General features: G+C 35.4%; 1 protein-coding gene across 1 annotated transcript in view; it reads right to left on the reverse strand.

Moving 5' to 3' along the window:
• Positions 1-17,960, reverse strand: part of SEMA3D (sema domain, immunoglobulin domain (Ig), short basic domain, secreted, (semaphorin) 3D) — a 230,218-nt gene that overhangs the window by 168,072 nt on the left and 44,186 nt on the right. The gene's annotated exons all lie outside the window — the stretch shown is intronic.

The following is a 17,960-nucleotide window of genomic DNA, read 5'->3' on the forward strand; positions in this document are numbered from 1 at the left end:
AATCCCAGGGACAGGGGAGCCTGGTGGGCTGCCGTCTATGGGGTTGCATAGAGTCGGACACGACTGAAGCGACTTAGCAGCAGCAGCAGCATAGCTGACCAATATCTTCTTGTTTTAATGGAAGTGTCTCTAACGGAAAACATCACGGTGTAAATAAATATTTGACTATCAGTTTGAAGAAAGACATATCATCATGGATTCCTGATATTAATTTAAGGCCAGTTTCTGCCACCAGCAAGCTTTTTCTCCTCAGATAATTTATATGACTTTGCTATGGTCTGAATGTGTACACCCCCATAAAATTTGTATGTTGAAATCTTAACCTCCAAAGATGATGGTGTTTGTAAATGGAGCCTTTCATAGGTGGCTAAGTCATGAGGGTTCACCCTCATGAATTGGATTGTTGTTGTTGTTTAGTCGTTCAGTTGTGTCTGACTCTTCCACAACCTCACGGACTGTAGCCTACCAGGCTCCTCTGTCCGTAGTATTTCCCAGGCAAGAGTACTAGTGTTGGCTGCCATTTCCTTCTCCAGGGGATCTTCCCGATGAGATATCAAGCCTATGTCTCATATATCGGCAGGCAGGTTCTTCACCACTGAGCCACCAGGGAAGCCTATAAATGGGATTGCTGCTGCTGCTGCTAAGTCACTCAGTCGTGTCCGACTCTGTGCGACCCCAGAGATGGCAGCCCACCAGGCTCCGCCGTCCCTGGGATTCTCCAGGCAAGAACACTGGAGTGGGTTGCCATTTCCTTCTCCAATGCATAAAAGTGAAAAGTGAAAGGGAAGTCGCTCAGTCGTGTCCGACTCTTAGCGACCCCATGGACTGCAGCCCACCAGACTTCTCCATCCGTGGGATTTTCCAGGCAAGAGTACTGGAGTGGGGTGCCATTGCCTTCTCCGATGAATGGAATTAGTGTCTTATAAAAAGAGGCTCCAGAAAGACCCCCTAGCTCTTCCCACCATGAAAGGCCACAAGAAAAAAGCACTGGCTATGAGCTAGGAAGAGGGCTTTCACCAGAAGGCAACCATGCTGACACCTTGATCCTGGACTTCTAGCCTCCAAAACAGCCAGCAATATATTTCTGGTATTTGTAAGTTACCCAGTCGGCAGCATTTTGTTACAGCAGTTCAAACAAAGACAGACCTCTCTAGGTCTGTCTATACTTTTCTTCAAAACATGGAATCTGGAACCACTGGAATTTTAAGGTATTTTCTAAGTCTAAAATTCCAGTATGGCAAATCTAGTCATGATGAATTGCTTCCAATTTCACAAAATTAAAAAGCCATATAGACAGTTGCTAACAGACATACATACATTGCTAACTTCATTAGCAATAAGAACACTAGCCTTTATTTTTAGATTGTATCCCAATATCCATACATATAGTAAGTATAGTATTGACTATCATTTTGTGAAAATGTTTCAGAGTGATGTTAAAAATCAGCTTTTCTCAAGATAACACAAGTATATCACAGATATAATCATTCAAGAATTCCAAGACAGGAACAAAGACCCATGAAAAGTTTCAATATAAATGCATAAAATACAAAAAAGCTACTATTCAAATTAACTGCTTTTCTATAAAGTTTTGAAATTTTGCTTCACCAAGCACTTTAAATTTAAAGCTACAATAACATGATACTAATATAACAAGATAGCTGTACTACTTGGATTTTGAAAATATTTTTGTCTTTCTTACAAAAAACCTATAGATTGCAAAGTCAAAAAAGAGTAAAACATTTTTATAATTATTATCATCAGTATAGCTTCTAATCATATTTGAAATGGCTGGACATTTATAGAAAAGAAAATGAAGAGACATCTTGAAATATCTAGGCTGCTTTTGTTGAAACATACTATAAACATATACAAGAGTGTTAGAGAAATTTGCCATAAATTTACTTATGGCAAGGGAACACATTTACTTTTTGATATTAAATGTCACTACATAAACTTGTAAATAAAATGAACAACAGAATTTAGTAATATAGCAGTTATTAGAAATCTAAAAAGTTATTAAAAACACTAGAAAAGTCATATGCTCACACATGGTATATTTTTCTGTTAAAGGACATTAAACAATTGTGAAATGAATGAGAGAAAAAAAATTATTAAGAAAAAAATGTTTGTATGACCCATCTTGTTTTTAGAATGGTAAAACAGAAAAAAAAAATTCATCTGAGAACTCATGAAATGCTTATAGAATTATCTCATTTTTGTGGCTAGACTAAGGCATACATTCTATTTCAAAAATGAGACAAATTATAAACACTGTAACTTAAAATGCTTTTGCAGAATAAGCAATTATTCCCACTATGGAACAATAACAACAAACTTAATCATTTCTTTTTTTCTTCTCTAGGTGAAGGTTAAAATCATAGAGTTAAATTATCAGCACAGCAGAAAAAGTAAGAATTATCAAAATAGATAAAATTAATTTTTTATCTGCTGAAATTAATAAGCAGTTAAAATATTACTGCAGGCTACTATTAATGTATCCTATAATTTTAATGCACATATATGAAAAATATTTACTGATATACTCATAAAATTAGATGTCTGATGTGATTTACAATATATAATAAATATAAAATATTTGTTAACATAAGGAGTTATTCTATTTTATCTGATTTAAAATAATAATTGAACCACTACTGTGGATGACTATTAATTGACTTTTTCATTCAAAAGAATATTTATTGAGCACATTCCAAGTGTCCCAAGTGTCAAGCACCTTTCCAGGCACTCCAGATACTGAGTGAATATAGAAAAATATCACCCTTGTTGATAAGATCAATGGTATCTAAAATACAAGCACCAGTATTTTAGAAAAAGGAACAGGAAATAAACACAAAGGAAATATATAATAAGTCACATTGTGGGAACTGCTATAGAGAAAAACAGAAGAGATAAAGACTTGGGATGGGGAAGTTACCATCTAAATGGGACAACTTAAGTGACATTAAGCAGACTTAACTGTGAACATTTAAAACATTTCCATTCTTCAAAAAGTTACTGCATTCAAAGCAATGACAATTCTCATTTGGAGATTTGTACTTACTGGGCATACAGGGTTAGGAAAAAAGTCATGTTTCCTCTACCTTAACTAGAAGGAGAATGATTTTCTTAGTGTAAAGAAATAGCCTCCGACCTTTCTTTTTTTAACATGGCATTTTTCCTCTCTCAGTATACCAGGTGGGATGATAAAAATGTCCAAATGCATTTTCATGATGTGGTTATAAACCATAGTATCTTAGTTGACATGAAAATTGAAAAGAGAAATTCAAAACACATTTTTGAAGAATGCAATTATTTCTTCTTGAAATCCAAATCAGATAAAAAATAAAATCAACTTAACTCATATTCAATCAATCTTGAGATGAGTAAGACATGACTTCTTGGACTTCATAATTCTAACTATAGTTACATGTTCCCTGAACATGAGAACTAATTAAATTGAATGATAGTATATGACACTACATGTTATATAATGGTCTAAAATAAAAACACCACATCAACAGAATTGAACTAATGTGCTTGAGATTACTGTTCTTAAATTTTTAGAAGGAGATATCTGATCCTCCAAGAGAAATCAGTTTAATATCAAAATTCCATTTGTAACTTCAATATGATTTTCTACAATGTGTATTAATTTCTGCATTTCCCTCCCTTCCTCAAATAGGGAAGACTTTTTAATGTGACAGAGTAAAAGTACACAATAGTATAAGTCACATAAATTAAGTTCTTATTTAAGCTGTGCCAATAAATGTCAGTGTGACTATTGACAAATTATTTTATCTTTGTGAATTTCAGTTTCCTCATCTTTAAATGAAGGGATTAGTGAAGATGGTCTTTAAGGTGTCTTTCTGTTCTAATACATAAAAAGACACTTACATTAAAAGAAAATAGTTGAGATATTCTTCATCATGGTGTTACTTCAAACATCAGCACACAATTTGGTGCTATAAGTTACAATAGAGTTCTTCTAATTTATTTTCTAATTCTGTCGTTTGTCATTTACTCTGCACAATCTATAGTCTACAACTTGCAAGACATGAACACATTACTAACAGTTTCTGATTACCACAGAGTCCTTATTAAGAGCCAAGCCTTCTTAATCTAAGTTTCAAGTTTTCCTGAGGGAATGGCCTCATGCTGAATGAATGAATGCATAACATGATCAGGGATGGGAGTGAAAGGAGTTTGAAAAAGTTTTATTAGAGCAATAGTCTGTTTTGTAGTTTGTTTTGTTACCCTAAAACTTCAAAATGCATTTATAATTCTCAGAAGAAGAATGTACCTGTTTTAGTCTTCTTACTGTAGAGAAAGAGACTTGATGATTATTTCTTAGCAAAGTTCTAGTGTTGCTCTTTGTAAAACTAGTTTATTATCAAGAATAACAAATTTAATATCATTAAAACAACCTGTGGTATTCTACACTGCAAAACAAAAACATAACCCAATGCAATGACTGATGTCTAGGGTTTTTTTACATTTTCACAATACATAATATTTTAGTAAAAGTATCAAGGCAAATTTTACTGCTGGTTAATTGTTTTATTAATAACAGATTGTAATTATTACTTAAGTTGCATATTTGTACTCTATACAGTTAAACTACAGACAAGCAAAAAGAAGAAAATAAAAACATGTCTATTTCTATTCACACTCCACTCAGAAATTACCACTGTTAAAATCTTATTTATCTTTCCATTTGTCCTATATATTTTATCACAAGGAGATCATATCAAATATTCTATTTTGTATATTTATAAGTTAATTACCTCCACTTTCCTGTCAATAAAATTTCATTGTATTTAATATCCAGTCCTTATTAAAATTTTCAGGATTGTCCCCAAATTGTTCTTTACAATTACTTTGTCCAACTTGGGATCCAATTCCATGTGACACACTCTACCTAGTTGCTGTGTTGCTCTCATTTTTAGCCTAGCATGCAGATCATTCCTCCCTTTTTCCATGACATTAATTGTTGACAAGAGATAGGTTCAAGTTATCCTTTTAAAAATGCTTTAGCCTGTTCATAAATTTCAATGTTACCAAGTTATTTAAAACTCACGTGTTAACTAACTGCACAGGATGCCTATTTCCCAAAGCCTTTGTTGGAATTCAGAGAAAATTAATCATTGTGCTATCAGGGATTTTGTGCTAATCTTAAAAAGACTGTGTGTTCTCCTGACCCTCTCCATTGGGACAAGAGGGTGATGCATGTTTCCCTGGCAGAGGAGCACTGCCCTTCATGAATGAGCATGAAGGTATGCTAAGAACAGTCTTAGCCATCACTTAAATTAATGTCCTTTCTTTGTGATCTTCTATAAAGCAATTTCCCCTCTTATATTCTTTCACCCATTAGAATGAAATCTAAGAGCATTTTCCTCTTGGACTGAGTAGTACCAGTTTACCTAAATTAATGTTTATTTAGTATCTAATAATGTTTTCTATCGAGAGAAGTGAGGTTTTGTTTTCTCAAGGTTTGTGCCAAGTCTCATAAATCTGGGAAAAGGCATTCAGTGTAACTCCTACTAATAACCAAAGTGGCCACACACAGAATAAACAAGGGCCTGGTTTATAAAGTCGCACTGAGAGACCCTACTGGGGGTCTCTCATATTAATTTATGATGTGTGCAATGCACTTTGCACTCAAAAACAGAGAATAGGAAAAGAGTTAGAAATGCATTTAAACAGAGCTTTAATACATTGATGTACTATTTAAATATGACAGCCACCCCACCCCCAACACAAGAAAAAAAAATATGTTTCTGTGAATTATATGGAAGTTGGCAATGAATTTTAGTTGGTTTGGGTACATAAGAATTTCTAAACTATGATATGTCAACATCACTAAAAAACACAATTTGCTGGGTGTTTGTCTCTCAATTGTTAAATTATTCAATGCTTTACTTAAAGCTTAAAAAGTCATTTCTTTACAAACACAACATATGTTTGAGCCAAAAATACCTAGCAAAATGTTCAGAAAGTGTTTAGTTTCATCTACAACTTCAAATCAGTTAGAGTTACTTCCATATGAATTTTATTACTTTAAAAGTCAAAATTTATTTCAAGACATGAAATTACAACCTTATTTAAAATTCCACAATAAAAACTTTCTGAAGATGTCATAATTTATAAAATACACAGACTACATAAGGGAAATAAGGAATCTATCTCATGGTGGTCCTATTTTTATTTAATTGTTCTCCATGGTAATACAGCATTTTCCCAATTTTCATTTGTCATGGATCTTACAGAACAGGATGTAGACAACTTTTAGAAAGAAGAATAAAGCCTTTTGATATTTGTTTGGTTTCACAGATCCCAGAGAGTCATCATAAGAAAGGAAAGAAGGGCTGCTATTTCTTAATATCTGAAAAAACCCTGTCAATATTTTCTTTAATTTTATGGCTCTGTTCATTTTCTCACTAGAAAGTTTCCCAGACAAGCAATATGATGTGAATGTAATAACCTTTTCTCTTTTTGGTTGAGTGATAGTTTCTTAAAATAAATATAACCCATCTTACACATTTTTTTCCTGAATATTTCTCTCTTGAGCCATGAAGTGAAAAGACTTTCTCTTTTCAACAGCAAATGCTAAGACATTGTCACCTTAATTAGCAAAAGTAACATTAAGAGGAAAAGAAGTCTACCTCAGGCAATTTGCTAAAGCTTTTTTTTTTTTAACCCTCTTTTCAATAGCTCTGTCTCTCATATCTTTACCCATGAAGCAAAAATTACTTCCAATAAGAGTATCTTAAAAATTACTCATTCATAAGAATGATAATGGGTACCTACTACACACCAATCACAATGCTACATGCAATTAGGTATGAAAACGAAATGACATGTAAGGTGATTACCAGAGTACCTGACATATAAGTTCTGAAGTTAATGTTAATAGTTTTATTATCACAGTAATTTCAAGATAGTTGGAGATAAAAATAACATAAAAATATGTCAGTATATGTAATATTATAATGAATTGTGGTGCTGGAGAAGACTCTTGAGAGTCCATTGGACTGCAAGGAGATCAAACCAGTCAATACTAAAGGAAATCAATCCTGAATACTCATCTGAAGGAGTGATGCTGAAGCTGAAGCTCCAATACTTTGGCCACCTGATGCAAAGAGCCAACTCATTGGAAAAACCCTGATACTGGGAATGATTGAGGGCAGGAGGGAAAGGGGATGACAGAGGATGAAATGGTTAGATGGCATCATCAACTCAATGGACATGAGTTTGCTCAAACTCTGGGAGATACTGAAGGACAGGGAAGCTGGGTGTGCTGCAGTCCATGGGGTCACAGAGTCAGACACAACTTAAGAGACTGAACAACAACAATGTAATACTATATTTAATATAATCAGTTCTAAAATATATACTAGTTCTATCCAATAAAAATATACTGTGAGAAATTTACTTTAAAAAATTTTGCAGCCATGTGAGTTCTGCTTCCAATGCAGATCTGGGTTCAATCTCCAATTTGGGAAGATGCCCTGGAAAGGGCATGGCAACCCACTCCAGGATTCTTGCCTGGAGAATTCCATGGACAGAGGAGCTTATTGGGCTAGTCTATAGGGTCGCAAACAGTTGGACACAACTGAGCAACTAACACACACACACACACACACACACACAAATAAAAAGTAACAGATGAAATCAATTTTTATATTCTATTCGATCCAATATATTAAAATATCATTTGGCTCAGACGGTAAAAATGTCTGCCTATAATGCAGGGGACCTGGGTTTGATCCCTGGGTCAGGAAGATCCCCTGGAGAAGGAAATGGCACCCCACTCCAGTACTCTTGCCTGGAAAATCCCATGGACAGAGGAGCCTGGTAGGCTTCAGTCCACAGGGTCGCAAAGAGTCGGACACGACTGAGCGACTTCACTTCACAATAGATCAAGTGTTAATCAAACACTTGATGTTTTTCATTCTAAGTCTTCCAAACCAGCTGCACATTTTATACTTTCAGCATTTTTCTACTTGAATGTTAAATTTTCATCAGAAATACTTAGTCTGTATTCAGATTTCACAGAATTTACAATTGAAAAGGCAAACTGAATGTGCCGTTTCAACAAACGAAAATTTTCGAATAAGTGAATTGAGTACCACTTTTAAAATTTAGATTAATTAAAATTAAATAAATAAAAGGTGAAATTAAAGCTAGATTTGAAACTTCTGTAAAAGACGCGGAGATCGGAACCCTTTATGCTTGTCCCCAGATGAGGAAAACATGCTTTGCTATGAGATAGAGGGGAAGGGATTCCCAGCATAGAGATATATTTTTCACTTCAGATTTGACGTGACAAAAAAATGAACACAATTTACACAAACACCAGAATTTCTGTGAGAATCTTTATCAAGATTTCCAAGCATTTATACATAGTCTTTTTTTGAGTCATTCTGCAATATTTGGGCTTGCCAGGTGGAGTTAGTGGTAAAGAACCTGACTGCCAATGCAGGAGACTTAAGAGACACAGGTTCAATCCCTGGATTGGGAAGATCCCCGGAGGAGGGTATGGCAACCCACTCCAGTATTCTTGCCTGGAGAATCCCCATAGACAGAGGAGCCTGGGGGACTATGGTTCATAGGGTTGCACAGAGTTGGACACAACTGAAGCAACTTAGCATGCATGCAAGCACACACAAATATTCAGTACTTTTATGTGAGTGTAGAGTCCAAAATTAAAGTTGTATTTGTGCTTATCTCCCTTATGCCCTTCACTACTTACTTTGAAACATATTATCCACATAAAGCAGATATTAATATCTCACAGGATTTTATTCAGATTCACCATGGATTCTTACTTTTATGCCAATCCATTGATTAACATCTCAAAGGTGGGAAAATTGTTATTTCATATCAACCTGGCTTTATCAAACTGTACTTAACTAAGGAGACAAATAAGTTTTGGAGGGAAATCCTGGAGCAGCTGGATAATATCCACAGTTCTAGCATGGCTTTTATTAGTGTTTAGTTTGGTTTAATTTATTTGTTTATAAGGCAAGGAAGAAAAATATAATCCTTGAAACCTCATTAAGAATGCTTCAAGGCTCTGAATTGTTCAATATAAATGACAGGGTCACAATAATCTATCTTACAAATTTTTAACCTCTTCCTGGAATGGTTCTGTTGAAGTATAGGAATTAGGAGGTTAGAAGCTTCTACTTTTTATCCTTTATTTTATTCCTATTCTAGCATAATATTTGGTATATAAGACATGTTCAACTTATTATAGAAAATGAAAGAAATCACGAGTAAGTGAATGAATGGAGCCAAATAAAAGCTGTAAAGTATTGACACAGATGTGATGATTTGAACAACATATTATTGTTTTGGGAGGGTGTAGACAAAAGTACATTTCTTAAACAATAATATAATCAGAAAATATTGATGCATTTTATGCTATTGTTGTTGTTTTTCTTTAATTCTAAAGATATTTAAGAACTGAATGACAAATTAGGAAGCTGCATCCCTGCCCTTGCCATTTTATAGACAGTTTAAATCTCAATCTGTCCAAAATATCAGAGAAACTTGACATTTGAAAAGCTAACTTGGCTACTTTACTGGACACTTGGAGTACTGAAAATACAACTCATAGGAAAGAACCTGCATGAAAGAACAGGAAGCTTTCATGAGTCAATCTCATTGAGCAAGATAATACAGTGTGTTTAATAACAAAAAATTATAAAATATCTGGTGGAAAGAAGGACCTATACTGGGGAGAAATTATAGTATATTTGCAAAATGAAGTTATTTTTAATGACCCAAATACAAAACAAACAGAGATTCAAAACACACACACATAAAGAAAAACTAGTTGGTATAAAAAGATAATGCAGTCTACCTTATATTTGTATTGTATTCCAAAATTTTACAGTATATATGTATATACCTGCACACATGACATCACATTTCACATACTATTTTTAAATCCTTTACTTAATTTTTCATTTAAAATAGCATGTCATTATATTTATAAAAATAAATTAGTCATATTTTCAAAAGGAAAAACAGCATAGTGGCAGACTTCATAGATAAAAGAAATAGAGAAATGACAAGAACCAGTCTTTTCATATATTATATATTTGTGTGTGTGTGTCTATGAACAGAAAAATCTTCAGATACTTTTGGTAATAAGGCAGCAAACTTTTGAAGCAGGCTAAAAAACTGTGTTGCAAATCTGCGTGGGTACTCAGAGGTGTAGCAAATTTAACATGAACACTGCAAGAAAAGAGCCTCAGGAATGGAAAGTACAAAAGAAGGCACTTTGATCCAGCAGTTAGGATAAAGTTAGTGAAGAAAGTAAACATGTTCATTCCTCCAGGGAGGGGTTCATTGTGCTGCATACAACAATGTTAACATTATTCACTCATAGTTGTAGGCAAAGGGGTAGAGATTCTGTCCATCTTTCTAATCACCCCTACTTCCAACTATCTGTAAATCTGTCTCTATCTACAGACCCGTGACTAGTTACCCAGCTAAAAAGCAATACAATACCAATCATGAAAAATATAATGCCACGATCCATTCAAATGTAACATCTGGAAACACATGTACACACATACACAGATATAAGTAAAGCACATGTACACACATACACATATATAAGTACGTATATGTATGTACACATATAGATACACACACTTGTATTTCTAACATTTTGGTGACAGAATTTTATGAAGTTAGAAATATCAAATTATTATCTCTTCCAGTTATTATTTACCATATTATTTACATATTTTTATTTTCTCCTAATAGTTCACTTCACTGTGCGCGTGCTCAGTCACTTCAGTCGTGTCTGACTCTTTGCAACCCCACGACTGTCACCCACCAGACTCTTCTGTCCATGGAACTATCCCAAGTAAGAATACTGGAGTGGGTTGCCAGTTCCTCCTCCAGAGATCTTCCCAATCCAGGGATTGAACTGGCTTCTCCTATGTCTCCTACATTGACAGGCAGATTCTTTACCACTGAGCTAAATGGGAAGTTACCTAGATATTGCAAATCACAATGTAGGCTGTTATTGCTTTCTGCTCTTGTAGTTAGATACGGAACAATCAGAATCAGTCTTGCATATATAACACAGGTGAAATGCCCTTCCCACTACCCTCCATACAGCCATATAGCCTTCATTTACATGACCAATTCCCTGCTACTTACCTCTTTAGATTTTTAAAAGTTTCTTAGCTGAGAGAACTCACAAGGTCCCAGACAAACCAGCCTGCTAGCACCAGTTCTGGGTTTCATTCCTTCAAACACTGATTATCAAGTATATAACAAATTATTTCAGTCACTAAATAAAAATTAAACCAGTCATTCCTGCTATGAAAGCCAGCTAATTGTTACCATAGCAGAGATTATGATGACTAAATCTACTTACAGGTATGGAAACTTTATTAACAAAGTAGGTGGTAGGAAATTAGGATTAAAAAAATAAATAAATCTAGATCTACTAAAAGAAATGAACAGATGAGAAAAAAATAATTCAAAATTTGAATTCAAAATCATGAGTATGTCAGTGATAGGAATGAGGTATCTTCGTGAATGATCAGTATTAGCCCCCTGTGAGAGACATGTTAGAAGAGCTCTACATTATTATATTTTGTGTTTCACTATTCACTTAAAAATTGATCTATATTCTTGATAATTCACTTTAATATAATTTGCTTTAGTTTTTGATTCTGAGCCTTCAGTTGGGGACACTGATAGTTCTCATAGTTTATTGTTCAGGAAACAGATAACATCATCTAGTTTAAAAATTCTCATATTTGATTTCTTCTAATAATCCAAATAAGACTCACTGAGTTCCGTAGCTAAGATTAAATACACATTTCTATAAGATATTTGTTTTTAAAAGGAAACAATGTTTATACAGTTAACTGGGTTACTGAAATGCAAAAATGAGATAAAATGGAAAATTAGTTCAAATCCCCTGACTTACAGCACCCCAGGGTTTATTTGCAGTTAGGACACACACATGAGAAGATACAAAATCTCCTCTCATACATCTCATAGACTGTTGAGAAAAGGTAGTTGGAAAAATGTGTAGTTGGAAACTTTGAAAAACATTTAGTCCAATTCTTAAAATGCCATGTCAAAATTTAAAATGTCCTAATAGACTCTGATAATATTATTTTGTTAAAATATATAAGCAACATTTGTGCCAAACAACGGCTGGCACAGTCGTTTGATTTGCTAACATCAAACTTCCAAAGCCACAGAAAATTATACCGTGAATCTTGAGAAATATCTGCATTAGACTAAAAAATCTAGAAAACTGAGATTAAAGAATAATATATGTTAAAGAATAAAAAATGTTTGATTTACAGTGCTTCCCATTTACTGTCACTCTGGCAGAGGTTTTCTGAGTTCTCAGTTTTAAGATTCAGGGCCTGATTCACATTAGCATCTAATAGTCTACATGATTCCAAAACTGTGTGCCAAATCATCCTGGAGTGCTAAGAGTGCTTACAGGATGTGGTGAGGGATATTTTAAAATGTCAAGGTAAACACAACATCATTCAACATCTATCAGACACAGATGTTGCATCCTTACAAATTACTAGTCAAGGTATTACACAGTTCCTTTCAAGGGCAGCATAGCTGTGCAAAGCTGGGTTTTCAGCAGGTCATGTGATAAAAAGCAAGTGTCTCCTAAAAAATCCATGTGGAACAGGTAATGAAGATGACAGTGTTCAATTTGTTTCCAAGGTTTGAGAAGTTGTGCAGTGCCCAACACACACATACATACACACACACCCCCATCAATAAGTGATTGTGGTTATTAAGAATAAAACTATTAATTTTATTTTTTCTTTCAATTTAGGCTGTCAGAACATAAATACTTGTTAAGTGGCTTGTGTTAGTCAGTCGTGTCCGACTCTTTTTGACCCCATGGACTGTAGCCTGCCAGGCTCCTCTGTCCATGGAATTCTCCAGGCAAGAACACTGGAGGGGATTGCCATTGCCATCTCCAGGGGATCCTCCTGACCCAGGGATTGAACTCAGTCTCCTATTCTGAGGGCAGATTCTTTACTGTCTGAGTCACTGGAACTAATAAGCTGTATGACTGCGACTAATAAACAGAACTCTTGCTTTTTGTTTATTTGTTGGCCTAATGATGCCATGGAAATGTTACTGAGCCAAGGTACTATGAACTGAAAATCTTTGGAAATTTTCATTCTAAATGCTTTTCTAGGAAATTTAAAAATGTATCACTACAAGTAGCATCACCCACCACGTTATATCTGCAGAAAGAATTTGCTAATACAACATAGAAGTCAATTTACTGCTTGACTCTTCAAGCTTTATTTTAGTATCTCCTTCATTCTTCTGCATTTTCTAGCTCTTGCCAGATTTGTAGCCAGAAGATTATAGTCAATGAAGCTTTTCTATGTTGTTGTTTTCAAGTTTATGTCTAAGTTCACCAGGTAGATAGTAGCCTGGTATAACAGAGTCCTTATTGTGGTACCAAAATGAAGCCCCGCTGGAGACAATCCAAAGCTGACTTTCTTCACACTGACTTCCCTTCATGGTGACAGTGTTATTTTGTTTGTTTGTTTGTTTCCTGTTGAGTTCCTTTCATTGTAAATGTGAGATACAATAAAATTTCAAAACAATGTTTCCAGTGTCTTAAAAAATAATTTAACCAAGTTATATATTGAAAAATTTAATATCAACTTGAACTTCCTTCAATGCCAAGCAATACAAATGTTTAAATAGCACTGTTGCAATGAACACTGGGATGCATGTATTCTTTCCGATCGTATTTTTCTCCACATAATGCCTAGGAATGGGACTGCTAGATTATATGGTATCTTGGTTTTTTGCTTTTTAAGAAATCTCCATCGCAGTGCTATTTGCAATAGCCAAGACATGGAAGCAACCTAAATGTCTGTCAACAGATGAATGGATGAAGATGTGGTACATACATACAATGCGAGATTACTCAGCCATAAAAAGAACGAAATAAAGTCATTTGCAGCAGCATGGATGGACTTAGAGATTAACATACTAAGTCAGAAAGTCAAATATCATATGATATTGCTTCAAACTGGAAGTTTTTTAAAAAATGATACAAATGAACTGATTAACAAAACAAAATCAGACTCACTGACTTAGAGAATGAGCGTACAGTTACCAGAGAGGAAAGGTAGCAGCAGGGGATAAATTGGGGGTCTGGAACTGACACGCACACACTGCTATATTTAAAATAGATAACCAACAAGGGCCTAGTGTATAGCACAGGAAACTCTGCTCAGTATTATGTAATAACCTAAATGGGGAAAGAATTTGAAAAAGAACAGATACAGTTACTTGTATAACTGAATCACTTTGCTACACACCTAAAACTAACATAGCATTGTTAATCAACTATACGCCAATATAAAATGAAAATAAATAGCACTATTAGCTACAATAAAGGAATAAACACACATTTAGGAAATTAGAAGTTCTCTAATATTATTGAGACTAAAAGGAAAGTAAAGTCACATAAGTAAATTGCCACAGAAAGTCTATGTAAAAATTGAATACAGAAAATGCTTATTCACAAAGTTTGTTTATTTTCTCCTTCCCTCTCTTAGTTCAGTATAGTCTGTCTCTTTTCCCTCCTTAATTTTTTACTTTGAAAATCTTCAATAAAACCAGGTAAATTTCTCTACATTTACACATATATAAACAATTTCTGGAAATCTTGTAATCCCAAACTAAAGCAAAACTGAGCAAAACAAACATACAAACAGAACCGTGTGATGTTCTTAACAAACAGTAATAGATCATTTTCAAAATCAACTCCAGGAAGTATACAGTTCTTCATCAGAAGATTTAACAATCAGAGTAGAACATATTTCAATATTGAAATCGAGCTTTAAATCGAGCTCAAGCTTTAAAATTGAGCTTTATTATCGATTTGTGCATATGCGTGATGATCATTCAGGCATGCTGTTTTTAATTTAATTATTATATTTTATTTGAATATCATTCTTTTCTACGGGTTTCTCAGGTGGCGCTAGTGGTAAAGAACCCACATGCCAATGCAGGAAACATAAGAGACACAAGTTCGATCCCTGAGTCGGAAGGATCCTTGGAGGAGGGCATGGAAACCTACCCCAGTATTCTTGCCTGGAGAATCCATGGACAAAGGAGCCTGGTGGGCTACAGTCCATGGGGTCACAAAGAGGCAGACATGACTGAATGACTAAGCACACCTTCTTTTTATATCTTCAAAGCATCTTATATAATGCTTTTTGCATTAATATTTCATATTCAGTTATATTGAATTGAAGGTACTAGGCTATCTTGAGGTTTCATGATACACTTTTCTTAAAAGATGTTGCTGCTGCTGCTGCTAAGTCACTTCAGCTTACCAGGTTCCTCGGTCCATGGGATTTTCTAGGCAAGATACTGGAGTGGCTTGCCATTGCCTTCTCCATAAAAGATGCTAAATAACTTGTAATTCAAATTATAAACTGACAAATTTTGGCACCTCTGTAAAAAGAATCAAATTTTCTAGCTCACTTGGATTAAAACAATGAAAATGTCCAGAAAACTAAAATGCAAAATAAATCCATTACAAATATGTCCCAAATGGTTTTATTTACTTCCTAATTATATTGTTAGGTAAGATGTTAGGCATGAGCAACAAGGGGTGGCCTAGCCGAAATGGATTCAAGCTGACCTCTAAACCCCATCCTAGACACACCCAGGAGAGCTTACAGATATGCTACAAAAATAACCACAGAGACTTTCCAACTCCTGCACATGTACCCTAGGCACACAGTGGATGCAAACTACAAGTGCTTCCTCAAGTAACCTTAGGAAGCTAGGAGTCCATTAAGGGTTCATAAATATTCTACACATAAATACATCTGATTATAGCATACTGAATTATGGGAAGACATACACAACGGAGCCTGTTGTTATATAACTTGCAGCTGTCCATTTGCATCTCCTTTCTTGATTGGTGGTGGGTGCAAGCCCTATTTTGCTCAGGGCACAACCAAAAGGAAAAGATGGGAAGTATAAAAAGGAGGAAGTCAAGAGGGACTGGGAGAACTACTCCTTTGGGGTCAGACTGCTCCCATGTCTTAGAGGCGTCTGTTTAATAAAAGATGTATCTGCCTGAGATGTTAACTGAGCTGTAACTAGTCTGTTTTGGCTTTTTTTAATTCTTTGTAGCCAAAGATGGAGAAGCTCTATACAGTCAGCAAAAACAAGACCAGAAGCAGACTGTGGCTCAGATCAGTTCAGTTCAGTTCAGTCGCTCAATCGTGTCTGACTCTTTGTGACCCCATGGACTGCAGCACACCAGGCTTCCCTACCAATCACCAATAATGAATTCCTTATTGCAAAATTCTGACTTAAATTGAAGAAAGTAGGGAAAACCACTAGATCATTCAGGTATGACCTAAGTCAAGTCCCTTAAGATTATACAGTGGCAGTGACAAATATATTCAAGGGATTAGATCTGACAGAGTGCCTGAAGAACTGTGGACAGAGGTTTGCAACATTGTACAGGAGGCAGTAATCAAGACTATCTCCAAGAAAAAGAAATAAAAAAGGCAAAATGATTGTCTTAGGAGGCCTTACAAATAGCTGAGAAAAGAAGAGAAGCAAAAGGCAAACAAGAAAAGGAAAGATATACTCACCTGAATGCAGAGTTTCAAAGAATAGCAAGGAGAGATAAGAAAGCCTTCCTCAGTGATCAGTGCAAAGAAACAGAGGAAAACAATATAAAGGAAAGACTGCTGCTGCTGCTAAGTCACTTCAGTCGTGTCCGACTCTGTGTGACCCCATAGACAGCAGCCCACCAGGCTCCCCCATCCCTGGGATTTTCCAGGCAAGAGTACTGGAGTGGGGTCCCATTGCCTTCTCTAAAGGGAAAGACTAGAGATCTCTTAAAATTAGAGATACCAAGGGAACATTTCATGCAAAGTTGGGCTCAATAAAGGACAGAAATGGCAATGGACCTAACAGAAGCAGAAGACATTAAGAAGAGGTTGCAAGAATACACAGAAGAACTGTACAAAAAAGATCATTGTGACCCAAATAATCATGATGGTGTGATCACTCACCTAAAGCCAGACATCTTGGAATGTGAAGTCAAGTGGGGCTTAGGAACCATCACCATGAACAAAGCTAGTGGGGGTGATGGAATTCCAGTTGAGCTATTTCAAATCCTAAAAGATGATGCTGTGAAAATGCTGCACTCAACATGACAGAAAATTTTGAAAACTCAGCAATGGCCACGGGACTGGAAAAGGTCAGTTTTCATTCCAATCCCAAAGAAAGGCAATGCTAAAGAATGCTTAAACTACCACACAAATGCACTCATCTCACAAGCTAGCAAAGTAATGCTCAAAATTCTCCAAGCTAGGATTCAACAGTTCATGAACCGTGAACTTCCACATGTTCAAGCTGGATTTAAAAAAGGCAGAGGAACCAGAGATCAAATTGCCAACTTCCATTGGATCATCAAAAAAGGAAGAGAGTTCCAGAAAAACATCTACTTCTGCTTTATTGACTACACCAAAGCTTTTGACTGTGTGCATCACAACAAAGTGTGGAAAATTGTGAAAAGATGGGAATACCAGACCACCTGACCTGCCTCCTGAGAAATTTGTAGGCAGGTCAAGAATCAACAGTTGGAACTGGACATGGAACAACAGATTGGTTCCAAACTGGGAAAGGAGTACGTCAAAGCTGTTAATTGTCACCACACTTATTTAACTTACATACAGAGTACATCACGAGAAACGCTGGGCTGGAGGAAGCACAAGCTGGAATCAAGGGTTCCGGGAGAAATATCAATAACCTCAGATACGCAGATGACACCACCCTTATGGTAGAAAGTGAAGAAGAACTAAAGAGCCTCTTGATGAAAATGAAAGAGGAGTGTGAAAAAGTTGGCTTAAAATTCAACATTCAGAAAA

The sequence above is a fragment of the Bison bison genome, unplaced genomic scaffold (genome assembly GCF_000754665.1).
Source record: "Bison bison bison isolate TAMUID 2011002044 unplaced genomic scaffold, Bison_UMD1.0 scf7180017864260, whole genome shotgun sequence".
NCBI lineage: Eukaryota > Metazoa > Chordata > Mammalia > Artiodactyla > Bovidae > Bison > Bison bison.